Source organism: Chroicocephalus ridibundus, chromosome 21 (genome assembly GCF_963924245.1).
Source record: "Chroicocephalus ridibundus chromosome 21, bChrRid1.1, whole genome shotgun sequence".
Lineage (NCBI taxonomy): Eukaryota > Metazoa > Chordata > Aves > Charadriiformes > Laridae > Chroicocephalus > Chroicocephalus ridibundus.
In genome coordinates this window covers 677,091-692,220 of record NC_086304.1, presented here as the reverse complement: position 1 = coordinate 692,220, position 15,130 = coordinate 677,091, and positions in this window count along the sequence as shown.

Sequence of the window (15,130 nt, the reverse complement as noted above, 5' to 3'; positions counted from 1 at the left end):
CCGTCAGCCTCGGCGCCACCGGCGCCCAAGTGGCGCCGCCGCGCAAGACTGCGAAGCATTTTCTGGTAGGGCCGCGGCTCTGGCCACCGCTCCCACGCCCGAAGAGCCAGGAGGGAAAGCCGTGCCTCGTTGGAAAGCTCTTTAACAGCTGCTCATGTGGCGCGAGAGCCCGTGGGGCTGCGGGCTTTGCGGCGGCCGTCAGCCTCGGCGCCACCAGCACCCACGTCGCGCCGCCGCGCCAGCCTGCGAAGCTTTTTCCGGTAGGGCCGCGGCTCTGGCGACAGCTCCCACGCCCGAATAGCCAGGAGGGAAAGCCGTGCCTCGTTGGAAAGCTCTTTGGCAGCCGCTCGCGTGGCCCCACAGCCCGTGGGGCTGCGGGCTTTGCAGCGGCCGTCAGTCTCGGCGCCACCGGCCCACACCTGGCGCCGCCGCGCCAGCCTGCGAAGCATTTTCCGGTAGGGCCGCGGCTCTGGCCACAGCTCCCACGCCCGAAGAGCCAGGAGGGAAAGCCGTGCCTCGTTGGAAAGCTCTTTGGCAGCCGCTCGCGTGGCCCCACAGCCCGTGGGGCTGCGGGCTTTGCGGCGGCCGTCAGCCTCGGCGCCACCGGCGCCCACGTGGCGCCGCCGCGGCAGCCCGCGAAGCATTTTCCGGTAGGGCTGCGGCTGTGGCCACCGCTCCCACGCCCGAAGAGCCAGGAGGGAAATCCGTGCCTCGTTGGAAAGCTCTTTGGCAGCCGCTCGCGTGGCCCCACAGCCCGTGGGGCTGCGGGCTTTGCGGCGGCCGTCAGCCTCAGCGCCACCGGCACCCACGTCGCGCCGCCGCACCAGCCTGCGAAGCATTTTCCGGTAGGGCCGCGGCTGTGGCCACCGCTCCCACGCCCGAAGAGCCAGGAGGGAAAGCCGTGCCTCGTTGGAAAGTTCTTTGGCAGCCGCTCGCGTGGCCGCACAGCCCGTGGGGCTGCGGGCTTTCTGGCGGCCGTCAGCCTCGGCGCCACCGGCGCCCACCTGGCGCCGCCGCGCCAGCCTTCGAAGCATTTTCCGGTAGGGCCACGTCTCTGGCCACAGCTCCCACGCCCGAAGAGCCAGGAGGGAAAGCCGTGCCTCGTTGGAAAGCTCTTTGGCAGCCGCTCGCGTGGCCCCACAGCCCGTGGGGCTGCGGGCTTTGCGGCGGCCGTCAGCCTCGGCGCCACCGGCGCCCACCTGGCGCCGCCGCGCCAGCCTGCGAAGCATTTTCCGGTAGGGCCACGTCTCTGGCGACAGCTCCCACGCCCGAAGAGCCAGGAGGGAAAGCCGTGCCTCGTTGGAAAGCTCTTTGGCAGCCGCTCGCGTGGCCCCACAGCTCGTGGGGCTGCGGGCTTTGCGGCGGCCGTCAGCCTCGGCGCCACCGGCGCCCAGCTGGCGCCGCCGCGCCAGCCTGCGAAGCATATTCCGGTAGGGCCGCGGCTGTGGCCACAGCTCCCACGCCCGAAGAGCCAGGAGGGAAAGCCGTGCCTCGTTGGAAAGCTCTTTGGCAGCCGCTCGCGTGGCCCCACAGCCCGTGGGGCTGCGGGCTTTGCGGCGGCCGTCAGCCTCGGCGCCACCGGCGCCCACGTGGCGCCGCCATGCCAGCCTGCGAAGCATTTTCCGGTAGGGTCGCGGCTCTGGCGACAGCTCCCACGCCCGAAGAGCCAGGAGGGAAAGCTGTGCCTCGTTGGAAAGTTCTTTGGCAGCCGCTCGCGTGGCCCCACAGCCCGTGGGGCTGCGGGCTTTGTGGCGGCCGTCAGCCTCGGCGCCACCGGCGCCCACCTGGCGCCGCCGCGCCAGCCTTCGAAGCATTTTCCGGTAGGGCCACGTCTCTGGCCACAGCTCCCACGCCCGAAGAGCCAGGAGGGAAAGCCGTGCCTCGTTGGAAAGCTCTTTGGCAGCCGCTCGCGTGGCCCCACAGCTCGTGGGGTTGCGGGCTTTGCGGCGGCCGTCAGCCTCGGCGCCACCGGCGCCCAGCTGGCGCCGCCGCGCCAGCCTGCGAAGCATATTCCGGTAGGGCCGCGGCTGTGGCCACAGCTCCCACGCCCGAAGAGCCAGGAGGGAAAGCCGTGCCTCGTTGGAAAGCTCTTTGGCAGCCGCTCGCGTGGCCCCACAGCCCGTGGGGCTGCGGGCTTTGCAGCGGCCGTCAGTCTCGGCGCCACCGGCCCACACCTGGCGCCGCCGCGCCAGCCTGCGAAGCATTTTCCGGTAGGGCCGCGGCTCTGGCCACAGCTCCCACGCCCGAAGAGCCAGGAGGGAAAGCCGTGCCTCGTTGGAAAGCTCTTTGGCAGCCGCTCGCGTGGCCCCACAGCCCGTGGGGCTGCGGGCTTTGCGGCGGCCGTCAGCCTCGGCGCCACCGGCGCCCACGTGGCGCCGCCGCGGCAGCCCGCGAAGCATTTTCCGGTAGGGCTGCGGCTGTGGCCACCGCTCCCACGCCCGAAGAGCCAGGAGGGAAATCCGTGCCTCGTTGGAAAGCTCTTTGGCAGCCGCTCGCGTGGCCCCACAGCCCGTGGGGCTGCCGGCTTTGCAGTGGCCGTCAGTCTCGGCGCCACCGGCCCACACCTGGCGCCGCCGTGCCAGCCTGCGAAGCATTATCCGGTAGGGCCGCGGCTCTGGCCACAGCTCCCACGCCCGAAGAGCCAGGAGGGAAAGCCGTGCCTCGTTGGAAAGCTCTTTGGCAGCCGCTCGCGTGGCCCCACAGCCCGTGGGGCTGCGGGCTTTGCGGCGGCCGTCAGCCTCGGCGCCACCGGCACCCACGTCGCGCCGCCGCACCAGCCTGCGAAGCATTTTCCGGTAGGGCCGCGGCTGTGGCCACCGCTCCCACGCCCGAAGAGCCAGGAGGGAAAGCCGTGCCTCGTTGGAAAGTTCTTTGGCAGCCGCTCGCGTGGCCGCACAGCCCGTGGGGCTGCGGGCTTTGCGGCGGCCGTCAGCCTCGGCGCCACCGGCGCCCACGTGGCGCCGCCATGCCAGCCTGCGAAGCATTTTCCGGTAGGGTCGCGGCTCTGGCGACAGCTCCCACGCCCGAAGAGCCAGGAGGGAAAGCTGTGCCTCGTTGGAAAGCTCTTTGGCAGCCGCTCGCGTGGCCCCACAGCCCGTGGGGCTGCGGGCTTTGCGGCGGCCGTCAGCCTCGGTGCCACCGGCGTCCACGTGGCGCCACCGCGCCAGCCTTCGAAGCATTTTCCGGTAGGGCTGCGGCTCTGGCCACAGCTCCCACACCCGAAGAGCCAGGAGGGAAAGCCGTGCCTCGTTGGAAAGCTCTTTGGCAGCCGCTCGCGTGGCCCCACAGCTCGTGGGGCTGCGGGCTTTGCGGCGGCCGTCAGCCTCGGTGCCACCGGCGTCCACGTGGCGCCACCGCGCCAGCCTGCGAAGCATTTTCCGGTAGGGCCGCGGCTGTGGCCACCGCTCCCACGCCCGAAGAGCCAGGAGGGAAAGCCGTGCCTCGTTGGAAAGTTCTTTGGCAGCCGCTCGCGTGGCCGCACAGCCCGTGGGGCTGCGGGCTTTGCGGCGGCCGTCAGCCTCGGCGCCACCGGCGCCCACGTGGCGCCGCCATGCCAGCCTGCGAAGCATTTTCCGGTAGGGTCGCGGCTCTGGCGACAGCTCCCACGCCCGAAGAGCCAGGAGGGAAAGCTGTGCCTCGTTGGAAAGTTCTTTGGCAGCCGCTCGCGTGGCCCCACAGCCCGTGGGGCTGCGGGCTTTGTGGCGGCCGTCAGCCTCGGCGCCACCGGCGCCCACCTGGCGCCGCCGCGCCAGCCTTCGAAGCATTTTCCGGTAGGGCCACGTCTCTGGCCACAGCTCCCACGCCCGAAGAGCCAGGAGGGAAAGCCGTGCCTCGTTGGAAAGCTCTTTGGCAGCCGCTCGCGTGGCCCCACAGCTCGTGGGGTTGCGGGCTTTGCGGCGGCCGTCAGCCTCGGCGCCACCGGCGCCCAGCTGGCGCCGCCGCGCCAGCCTGCGAAGCATATTCCGGTAGGGCCGCGGCTGTGGCCACAGCTCCCACGCCCGAAGAGCCAGGAGGGAAAGCCGTGCCTCGTTGGAAAGCTCTTTGGCAGCCGCTCGCGTGGCCCCACAGCCCGTGGGGCTGCGGGCTTTGCAGCGGCCGTCAGTCTCGGCGCCACCGGCCCACACCTGGCGCCGCCGCGCCAGCCTGCGAAGCATTTTCCGGTAGGGCCGCGGCTCTGGCCACAGCTCCCACGCCCGAAGAGCCAGGAGGGAAAGCCGTGCCTCGTTGGAAAGCTCTTTGGCAGCCGCTCGCGTGGCCCCACAGCCCGTGGGGCTGCGGGCTTTGCGGCGGCCGTCAGCCTCGGCGCCACCGGCGCCCACGTGGCGCCGCCGCGGCAGCCCGCGAAGCATTTTCCGGTAGGGCTGCGGCTGTGGCCACCGCTCCCACGCCCGAAGAGCCAGGAGGGAAATCCGTGCCTCGTTGGAAAGCTCTTTGGCAGCCGCTCGCGTGGCCCCACAGCCCGTGGGGCTGCCGGCTTTGCAGTGGCCGTCAGTCTCGGCGCCACCGGCCCACACCTGGCGCCGCCGTGCCAGCCTGCGAAGCATTATCCGGTAGGGCCGCGGCTCTGGCCACAGCTCCCACGCCCGAAGAGCCAGGAGGGAAAGCCGTGCCTCGTTGGAAAGCTCTTTGGCAGCCGCTCGCGTGGCCCCACAGCCCGTGGGGCTGCGGGCTTTGCGGCGGCCGTCAGCCTCGGCGCCACCGGCACCCACGTCGCGCCGCCGCACCAGCCTGCGAAGCATTTTCCGGTAGGGCCGCGGCTGTGGCCACCGCTCCCACGCCCGAAGAGCCAGGAGGGAAAGCCGTGCCTCGTTGGAAAGCTCTTTGGCAGCCGCTCGCGTGGCCCCACAGCCCGTGGGGCTGCGGGCTTTGCGGCGGCCGTCAGCCTCGGCGCCACCGGCGCCCACGTGGCGCCGCCACGCCAGCCTGCGAAGCATTTTCCGGTAGGGTCGCGGCTCTGGCGACAGCTCCCACGCCCGAAGAGCCAGGAGGGAAAGCTGTGCCTCGTTGGAAAGCTCTTTGGCAGCCGCTCGCGTGGCCCCACAGCCCGTGGGGCTGCGGGCTTTGCGGCGGCCGTCAGCCTCGGTGCCACCGGCGTCCACGTGGCGCCACCGCGCCAGCCTGCGAAGCATTTTCCGGTAGGGCTGTGGCTCTGGCCACAGCTCCCACGCCCGAAGAGCCAGGAGGGAAAGCCGTGCCTCGTTGGAAAGCTCTTTGGCAGCCGCTCGCGTGGCCCCACAGCCCGTGGGGCTGCGGGCTTTGTGGCGGCCGTCAGCCTCGGCGCCACCGGCGCCCAAGTGGTGCCGCCGCGCCAGCCTGCGAAGCATTTTCCGGTAGGGCCGCGGCTCTGTCCGCAGCTCCCACGCCCGAAGAGCCAGGAGGGAAAGCCGTGCCTCGTTGGAAAGCTCTTTGGCAGCCGCTCCCGTGGCCCCACTGCCTGTGTGGCTGCGGGCTTTGCGGCGGCCGTCAGCCTCGGCGCCACCGGCGCCCACGTGGCGCCGCCGCGCCAGCCTGCGAAGCATTTTCCGGTAGGGCCGCGGCTCTGGCCACAGCTCCCACGCCCGAAGAGCCAGGAGGGAAAGCCGTGCCTCGTTGGAAAGGTCTTTGGCAGCCGCTCGCGTGGCCCCACAGCCCGTGGGGCTGCGGGCTTTGCGGCGGCTGTCAGCCTCATCGCCGTCGGCGCCCACATGGCGCCGTCGCGCTAGCCCCTGAATCATTTTCCGGTAGGGCCGCGGCTCTGGCCACAGCTCCCACGCCCGAAGAGCCAGGAGGGAAAGCCATGCCTCATTGGAAAGCTCTTTAACAGCCGCTCATGTGGCGCAACAGCCCGTGGGGCTGCGGGCTTTGCGGCGGCCGTCAGCCTCGGCGCCACCAGCACCAACGTCGCGCCGCCGCGCCAGCCTGCGAAGCTTTTTCCGGTAGGGCCGCGGCTCTGGCCACCGCTCCCACGCCCGAAGAGCCAGGAGGGAAAGCCGTGCCTCGTTGGAAAGCTCTTTGGCAGCCGCTCGCGTGGCCCCACAGCCCGTGGGGCTGCGGGTTTTGCGGCGGCCGTCAGCCTCGGCGCCACCGGCCCACACCTGGCGCCGCCGTGCCAGCCTGCGAAGCATTATCCGGTAGGGCCGCGGCTGTGGCCACAGCTCCCACGCCCGAAGAGCCAGGAGGGAAAGCCGTGCCTCGTTGGAAAGCTCTTTGGCAGCCGCTCGCGTGGCCCCACAGCCCGTGGGGCTGCGGGTTTTGCGGCGGCCGTCAGCCTCGGCGCCACCGGCACCCACGTCGCGCCGCCGCGCCAGCCTGCGAAGCTTTTTCCGGTAGGGCCGCGGCTGTGGCCACCGCTCCCACGCCCGAAGAGCCAGGAGGGAAAGCCGTTCCTCGTTGGAAAGCTCTTTGGCAGCCGCTCGCGTGGCCCCACAGCCCGTGGGGCTGCGGGCTTTGCGGCGGCCGTCAGCCTCGGCGCCACCGGCGCCCACGTGGCGCCGCCGCGCCAGCCTGCGAAGCATTTTCCGGTAGGGCCGCGGCTCTGGCGACAGCTCCCACGCTCGAAGAGCCAGGAGGGAAAGCCGTGCCTCGTTGGAAAGCTCTTTGGCAGCCGCTCGCGTGGCCCCACAGCCCGTGGGGCTGCGGGCTTTGCGGCGGCCGTCAGCCTCGGTGCCACCGGCGTCCACGTGGCGCCGCCGCGCCAGCCTGCGAAGCATTTTCCGGTAGGGCCGCGGCTCTGGCCACAGCTCCCACGCCCGAAGAGCCAGGAGGGAAAGCCGTGCCTCGTTGGAAAGCTCTTTGGCAGCCGCTCGCGTGGCCCCACAGCCCGTGGGGCTGCGGGCTTTGTGGCGGCCGTCAGCCTCGGCGCCACCGGCACACACGTTGCGCCACCGCGCCAGCCTGCAAAGCATTTTCCGGTAGGGCCGCGGCTGTGGCCATAGCTCCCACGCCCGAAGAGCCAGGAGGGAAAGCCGTTCCTCGTTGGAAAGCTCTTTGGCAGCCGCTCGCGTGGCCCCACAGCCCGTGGGGCTGCGGGCTTTGCGGCGGCCGTCAGCCTTGGCGCCACCGGCGCCCACCTGGCGCCGCCGCGCCAGCCTGCGAAGCATTTTCCGGTAGGGCCACGTGTCTGGACACAGTTCCGACGCCCGAAGAGCCATGAAGGAAAGCCGTGCCTCGTTGGAAAGCTCTTTGGCAGCCGCTCGCGTGGCCCCACAGCCCGTGGGGCTGCGGGCTTTGCGGCGGCCGTCAGCCTCGGCGCCACCAGCACTCACGTGGCGCCGCCGCGCCAGCCTGCGAAGCATTTTCCGGTAGGGCCGCAGCTCTGGCCACAGCTCCCACGCCCGAAGAGCCAGGAGGGAAAGCCGTTCCCTGTTGGAAAGCTCTATGGCAGCCGCTCGCGTGGCCCCACAGCCCGTGGGGCTGCGGGCTTTGCGGCGGCCGTCAGCCTCGGCGCCACCGGCGCCCACCTGGCGCCGCCGCGCCAGCCTGCGAAGCATTTTCCGGTAGGGCCGCAGCTCTGGCCACAGCTCCCACGCCCGAAGAGCCAGGAGGGAAAGCCGTGCCTCGTTGGAAAGCTCTTTGGCAGCCGCTCGCGTGGCCCCACAGCTCGTGGGGCTGCAAGCTTTGCGGCGGCCGTCAGCCTCGGCGCCACCGGCGCCCACCTGGCGCCGCCGCGCCAGCCTGCGAAGCATTTTCCGGTCGGGCCGCGTCTGTGGCCACAGCTCCCACGCCCGAAGAGCCAGGAGGGAAAGCCATGCCTCGTTGGAAAGCTCTTTAACAGCCGCTCATGTGGCGCAACAGCCCGTGGGGCTGCGGGCTTTGCGGCGGCCGTCAGCCTCGGCGCCACCGGCGCCCACCTTGCGCCGCCGCGCCAGCCTGCGAAGCATTTTCCGGTAGGGCCGCAGCTCTGGCCACAGCTCCCACGCCCGAAGAGCCAGGAGGGAAAGCCGTGCCTCGTTGGAAAGCTCTTTGGCAGCCGCTCGTGTGGCCCCACAGGCCGTGGGGCTGCGGGCTTTGCGGCGGCCGTCAGCCTCGGCGCCACCGGCACCCACGTCGCGCCACCGCGCCAGCCTGCAAAGCATTTTCCGGTAGGGCCGCGGCTGTGGCCACAGCTCCCACGCCCGAAGAGCCAGGAGGGAAAGCCGTGCCTCGTTGGAAAGCTCTTTGGCAGCCGCTCGCGTGGCCCCACAGCCCGTGAGGCTGCGGGCTTTGCAGCGGCTGTCAGTCTCGGCGCCACCGGCCCACACCTGGCGCGGCCGCGCCAGCCTGCGAAGCATTTTCCGGTAGGGCCGCGGCTCTGGCCACAGCTCCCACGCCCGAAGAGCGAGGAGGGAAAGCCGTGCCTCGTTGGAAAGCTCTTTGGCAGCCGCTCGCGTGGCCCCACAGCCCGTGGGGCTGCGGGCTTTGCGGCGGCTGTCAGCCTCATCGCCGTCGGCGCCCACATGGCGCCGTCGCGCTAGCCCCTGAATCATTTTCCGGTAGGGCCGCGGCTCTGGCCACAGCTCCCACGCCCGAAGAGCCAGGAGGGAAAGCCATGCCTCGTTGGAAAGCTCTTTAACAGCCGCTCATGTGGCGCAACAGCCCGTGGGGCTGCGGGCTTTGCGGCGGCCGTCAGCCTCGGCGCCACCAGCACCCACGTCGCGCCGCCGCGCCAGCCTGCGAAGCTTTTTCCGGTAGGGCCGCGGCTCTGGCCACCGCTCCCACGCCCGAAGAGCCAGGAGGGAAAGCCGTGCCTCGTTGGAAAGCTCTTTGGCAGCCGCTCGCGTGGCCCCACAGCCCGTGGGGCTGCGGGCTTTGCAGCGGCTGTCAGTCTCGGCGCCACCGGCCCACACCTGGCGCGGCCGCGCCAGCCTGCGAAGCATTTTCCGGTAGGGCCGCGGCTCTGGCCACAGCTCCCACGCCCGAAGAGCCAGGAGGGAAAGCCGTGCCTCGTTGGAAAGCTCTTTGGCAGCCGCTCGCGTGGCCCCACAGCCCGTGGGGCTGCGGGCTTTGCGGCGGCCGTCAGTCTCAGCGCCACCGGCGCCCACCTGGCGCCGCCGCGCCAGCCTGCGAAGCATTTTCCGGTAGGGCCGCGGCTCTGGCCACAGCTCCCATGCCCGAAGAGCCAGGAGGGAAAGCCGTGCCTCGTTGGAAAGCTCTTTGGCAGCCGCTCGCGTGGCCCCACAGCTCGTGGGGCTGCGGGCTTTGCGGCGGCCGTCAGCCTCGGCGCCACCGGCGCCCACCTGGCGCCGCCGCGCCAGCCTGCGAAGCATTTTCCGGTCGGGCCGCGTCTGTGGCCACAGCTCCCACGCCCGAAGAGCCAGGAGGGAAAGCCATGCCTCGTTGGAAAGCTTTTTGGCAGCCGCTCGCGTGGCCCCACAGCCCGTGGGGCTGCGGGCTTTGCGGCGGCCGTCAGACTCGGCGCCACCGGCGCCCACGTGGCGCCGCCGCGCCAGCCTGCGAAGCATTTTCCGGTAGGGCCGCGGCTCTGGCCACAGCTCCCACGCCCGAAGAGCCAGTAGGGAAAGCCGTGCCTCGTTGGAAAGCTCTTTGGCAGCCGCTCGCGTGGCCCCACAGCCCGTGGGGCTGCGGGCTTTGCGGCGGCCGTCAGCCTCGGCGCCACCGGCACCCACGTCGCGCCGCCGCGCCAGCCTGCGAAGCATTTTCCGGTAGGGCCGCAGCTCTGGCCACGGCTCCCACGCCCGAAGAGCCAGGAGGGAAAGCCGTTCCTCGTTGGAAAGCTCTTTGGCAGCCGCTCGCGTGGCCCCACAGCCCGTGGGGTTGCGGGCTTTGCGGCGGCCGTCAGCCTTGGCGCCACCGGCGCCCACCTGGCGCTGCCGCGCCAGCCTGCGAAGCATTTTCCGGTAGGGCCGCGGCTCTGGCCACAGCTCCCACGCCCGAAGAGCCAGGAGGGAAAGCCGTGCCTCGTTGGAAAGCTCTTTGGCAGCCGCTCGCGTGGCCCCACAGGCCGTGGGGCTGCGGGCTTTGCGGCGGCCGTCAGCCTCGGCGCCACCGGCACCCACGTCGCGCCACCGCGCCAGCCTGCAAAGCATTTTCCGGTAGGGCCGCGGCTGTGGCCATAGCTCCCACGCCCGAAGAGCCAGGAGGGAAAGCCGTGCCTCGTTGGAAAGCTGTTTGGCAGCCGCTCGCGTGGCCCCACAGCCCGTTGGGCTGCGGGCTTTGCGGCGGCCGTCAGCCTCGGCGCCACCGGCGCCCAACTGGCGCCGCCGCGCCAGCCTTCGAAGCATTTTCCGGTAGGGCCACGTCTCTGGCCACAGCTCCCACGCCCGAAGAGCCAGGAGGGAAAGCCGTGCCTCTTTGGAAAGCTCTTTGGCAGCCGCTCGCGTGGCCCCACAGCCCGTGGGGCTGCGGGCTTTGCGGCGGCCGTCAGCCTCGGCGCCACCGGCGCCCAGCTGGCGCCGCCGCGCCAGCCTGCGAAGCATTTTCCGGTAGGGCCGCGGCTGTGGCCACAGCTCCCACGCCCGAAGAGCCAGGAGGGAAAGCCGTGCCTCTTTGGAAAGCTCTTTGGCAGCCGCTCGCGTGGCCCCACAGCCCGTGGGGCTGCGGGCTTTGCGGCGGCCGTCAGCCTCGGCGCCACCGGCGCCCAGCTGGCGCCGCCGCGCCAGCCTGCGAAGCATATTCCGGAAGGGCCGCCGCTGTGGCCACAGCTCCCACGCCCGAAGAGCCAGGAGGGAAAGCCGTGCCTCGTTGGAAAGCTCTTTGGCAGCTGCTCGCGTGGCCCCACAGCCCGTGGGGCTTCGGGCTTTGCAGCGGTCGTCAGCCTCGGCGCCACCGGCGCCCAAGTGGCGCTGCCGCGCAAGTCTGCGAAGCATTTTCTGGTAGGGCCGCGGCTCTGGCGACAGCTCCCACGCCCGAAGAGCCAGGAGGGAAAGCCATGCCTCGTTGGAAAGCTCTTTAACAGCCGCTCATGTAGCGCAACAGCCCGTGGGGCTGCGGGCTTTGCGGCGGCCGTCAGCCTCGGCGCCACCGGCGCCCACCTGGCGCCGCCGCGCCAGCCTGCGAAGCTTTTTCCGGTAGGGCCGCGGCTGTGGCCACAGCTCCCACGCCCGAAGAGGCAGGAGGGAAAGCCGTGCCTCGTTGGAAAGCTCTTTGGCAGCCGCTCGCGTGGCCCTACAGCTCGTGGGGCTGCGGGCTTTGCAGCGGCCGTCAGTCTCGGCGCCACCGGCCCACACCTGGCGCCGCCGCGCCAGCCTGCGAAGCATATTCCGGTAGGGCCGCGGCTGTGGCCACAGCTCCCACGCCCGAAGAGCCAGGAGGGAAAGCCGTGCCTCGTTGGAAAGCTCTTTGGCAGTCACTCGCATGGCCCCACAGCCCGTGGGGCTGCAGGCTTTGCGGCGGCCGTCAGCCTCGGCGCCACCGGCGCCCACGTGGCGCCGCCGCACCAGGCTGCGAAGCATTTTCAAGTATGTTACTTCCGGGTGGTCACGTGGGGAGCGGTGTCTGCCGGCTGCGTTTCCGTCGGGCGGGAGGATGGTAGGCGTCCCCCGCTCCCGGGACGGTTCCCCCTCCGCTCCCGGGACGGTTCCCCCCCCCCCCCCGTGTCTCCCGCCCGCGTCCCCGGGCTCCCAGGCCGGCCCCGGCCCCGCCCCCCCCGTCCTCCGGCTCGGACCCCCCGGCTCTAGGGACGGTTCCCCCCCCGCGTCCCGTCCCCGGGCTCCCAGGCCGGCCCCAGCCCCGGCCCCCCCCCTGCGTCCTCCGCCTCGGACCCCCCCTCCCTTCCTCCCTCGCGTCCCCCCCCATCGGGACAGTTCTCCCCCCGCGTCCCCGGGTTCCCGGGCCGGACCCCCCTTGCTCCCGGGCCGGCATCCCCCCGCTCCCGGGCCTGCAGCCCCCCCGCTCCCTGTTCCTTTGCGAGGAGACGGGCCCCGGCCCTCCTCCCCAGCCGAGGCACTGCCGGCAGATGTCCTCCCCCCGTCTTGTTCCCGACAGCGGCGGCCGCCCCTGGCTGCGCTTGGTCGCCTCTCGATGCAGGTGCCAGGAGCATCTGGGTGGGGAAAGCAGCGTCTCCAGGAGCTCCTGCTGCAGGTGGGGCTCCCGCTGGGGCCAGTGGTCGGGGAACTGCTGCCCCTTCTCTTTCTCTCCCGGAGGCCGCGGTTGTCCGCTCCTCCCCGGGGTTGTCGTGGGCTGCCTTTGCCACAGACTTGCCTGGGCTGTCTCCGTTCAGCCCCGTTCTCCCTCCTGGTGTGGGCGACCTGGGACTGGTGGACGTTTACTGGCTTTGAACAGGAGCTGCTGTGGGTGAAGCTTAAGATGCTTAAAAAACGTGAAACAGCCAGAGAACAACATCAAGGTGATTGAGCCAGAAGGTGCTTCCTGCGGCAGGGAAGAGACAGCCAAGCATTTCTGGGTGAGGAAGGGTCCCCTCTGAGTTGTCCTCAGCAGACCAGATTGCTGATATGTACCGCAGGGTCCGTACGCGTATCCAAAATCACGGTATGGCCATGGGGAAGGGTTGTGCGCGTGCAAGGCTGCACATCTGGGAAGCTTCATATCGCAAGAGCTGTAAGAAAGACACCGCTGTGTTCTCTTAGGTGGAGGATGGTCAAGTGACCAGCGCTGCAGAAGAGGAAGGGACAGAGAAAGAGAGAGGCACCTGAACTGGAAAATTCTGTGGGCAGCGCTGAAAGCAGGAGCTGCGGTGAGTCCCAGGCTTTGGGGCCATGTCCCACTCGTCAGGAGCCTCCGTTGGCTGCAGTCTTCACAGACCTTCACGAAAGAAGGACGCTTTAGATTGCCACCTAGCTTTACGCCAGAAGTTTTTTTCCTGTCTTGGCAGAATGCCAGCTGCCAGCGTTTCTCCGTGGTCGCCCTTCCTTCTGCCGTGATGGTACAGGACAGACGGAAAGAATCCGGAGTGCTCTGCGAGTACGAGGTGCGTCTGCGATGCGCGTCTGCTTTTTTCCTGAGGTACTTGTAGTGTGGACTCTGAAGTTAACGGGAAGGATGTGCCAGCGCTCCTCCTATAGTTTTTCTGTGAAATATTTTAACAAAATCCTTGTCGCTTCCCGCTGTCAGGAAAGAGGGGAGGGTAAGTGACTTCAGATTTGTAAATTCTCAGCGGCACGGACTAAGGTGAGATAAATCTCAAGGTCCATACAGAAACATTTATTAGCTTACCAAAATGGTTAGTATAGATCTTAACAAGCCCACGATAATTGGTTAGGTATATAAAAAATTATGGCAGGTGTTGGGGTGTACATTGTGTTAGTTAACACCAGGTGTAGGACAACTTACGGCAAGCGGTGCTTAAGGTCGTACTTAAGGTCATCACTTCACAGCTCTAACTGTTACTTAACAATTCCAAGAGAAAAGAGAAACTGAGGGACAGAGAGAGGAAAAGACAGAGAAAAAGACAGAGATAAAGAGATCGCGGGTCCTGGTTCCAGCGTCTTTTTCAGGGATTCTTCCCAGGCATAATCGTCTTCTTTCTTGGGAAGAATCTTCCCAGGCACTATTTCTTTTGTTTCTTTTTTGTTCCCTCGGGGCACTTGTTTTCCCCTTTTACGTTTGCTGAATCAGCACGGTCCGCCCTCCTTGCTGAGGACGGGCTCAGCTCAGGTTTCTCCCTTCTCCCCGGTGACGTGTGCCATGATTTGGGTGGAGAGACGAGTGCCATGGTCACACATGTTTAGCGTGATCTCTGTAATCTTCATTAGCACATGCAGGGCGTGCGCTTTCACGTGCGTTTCGCGGATAATGAAGCAAAGGTCACTCATGGGACACAACGGCCTCGAGAACTGAGAACAAGCGAGCTCACGGCACGAGTGGCAGAACCGACCTGTCTTCACAAGACAGTTCTCCCACACTTTCAGCCGCCAGAAGTGTGAGCCTCATCAGCTGTTTGAAGGCCAGGCCTGCGTTATTTATTTCCTTGCGAGTGTTTGAGGCGTTCCACTGAAGGCTTGGAGGGGCTCCTGCCCCTCGGCAGGGAATTTACAGTCCGTCCCTCACAATCCTAAAAACAAAATAAAGTCTGTCCTGGAGCACGTTACGCCTCTGCAAAGCTTACTTCCCTCCATTTATTTTTCTCTTCCTGAAAGCATATTCTTCTCTTTCTGGGTGCTCACTGTCAAACGATACTGTGAAAATAATTCTGTACTAGAAGAGGGAAGGAACTGTTTGTAAGAGTTCACGTGTCCAGAAGAAGCAGGCTTTGCTTTCACGATAAAAACTTTATGCTTTCTCAGTCAATAAGTCTTTAAAATATTCACAGCGGTACTCGAAAACCTCACTGAGATACTGGCATCTGTCCTAAAGGCGATTGAGGTCAAAGAGGAGACATGGACAAAACGGGACAAACGGGCATCGCCTCTCTGTGTTCTCCAGGCTTTGCCGTGAAGCATCAGCAGCGTTTAACTCGTGACGGCGAATCCTGTGGTTTTGGTTGTGGTTTTGGTGAGTTACGGCTTCAACAATGTCCTTTTTCTGTAACCTCGGGAGGAAGTTCATTTCCTTCCGCAGGCCCAAGTGCCGCGCGTCTCCCCCCAGTTGCTGGCATCGCCGGCCTTTGGGTTCTCGGTTGGAACAGTCGAGATACCATAAAAACGCGTTCCTCTGCGCCTTCAGCACAGCCAAAAGCATTCGCGAATCTGCCGGTCCTTTTTGGTAGCCCTACGGATCGCGGCGCCGGCGATTTGATTCCCCGCCCCCAAAAGTAAAACCATTTGGAGGAGTTTTTTCTCTCACTGATTTTTCTATGTTAAATGAAGCTAAAAAAAAAAAAGTGAGAGTTGTATAATCGACAAACTGACTTGCGTAGTTTAAACTGCAGCCGCCTAAACGGCTGTAGTGTACAATTTATGAGGTGTCCCTGGGCAGTTAGGTATTTGTTCGAAATGTTTAAAAGGAGAGACAACTGAATGTTACGCGGTTTTCCCCCCGTTTTTTTGGCAGAGTGCTCTGAAGTACTTTACTTCTGTCTGGCTTTCAGTGCCGCCTTTTCCCGGCAGCCAGTAGTGTCTCTCTCGGGCAGCGCCGCTGCCCCGATGTCCCTCCTCCTCCTCGTGTAGCACACAAAAAACCCCCCGTGGTCAAATCATAGCTGTGTATTTTGGAGACGGATAGTTTAGTAGTATCCGTTCACAGCTGTGCAAGTTAAATTAGCGCCGAAGGAAAGCCAAGTACTTTCACAGGGTAAGTATTTTCACTGGGTGGATGT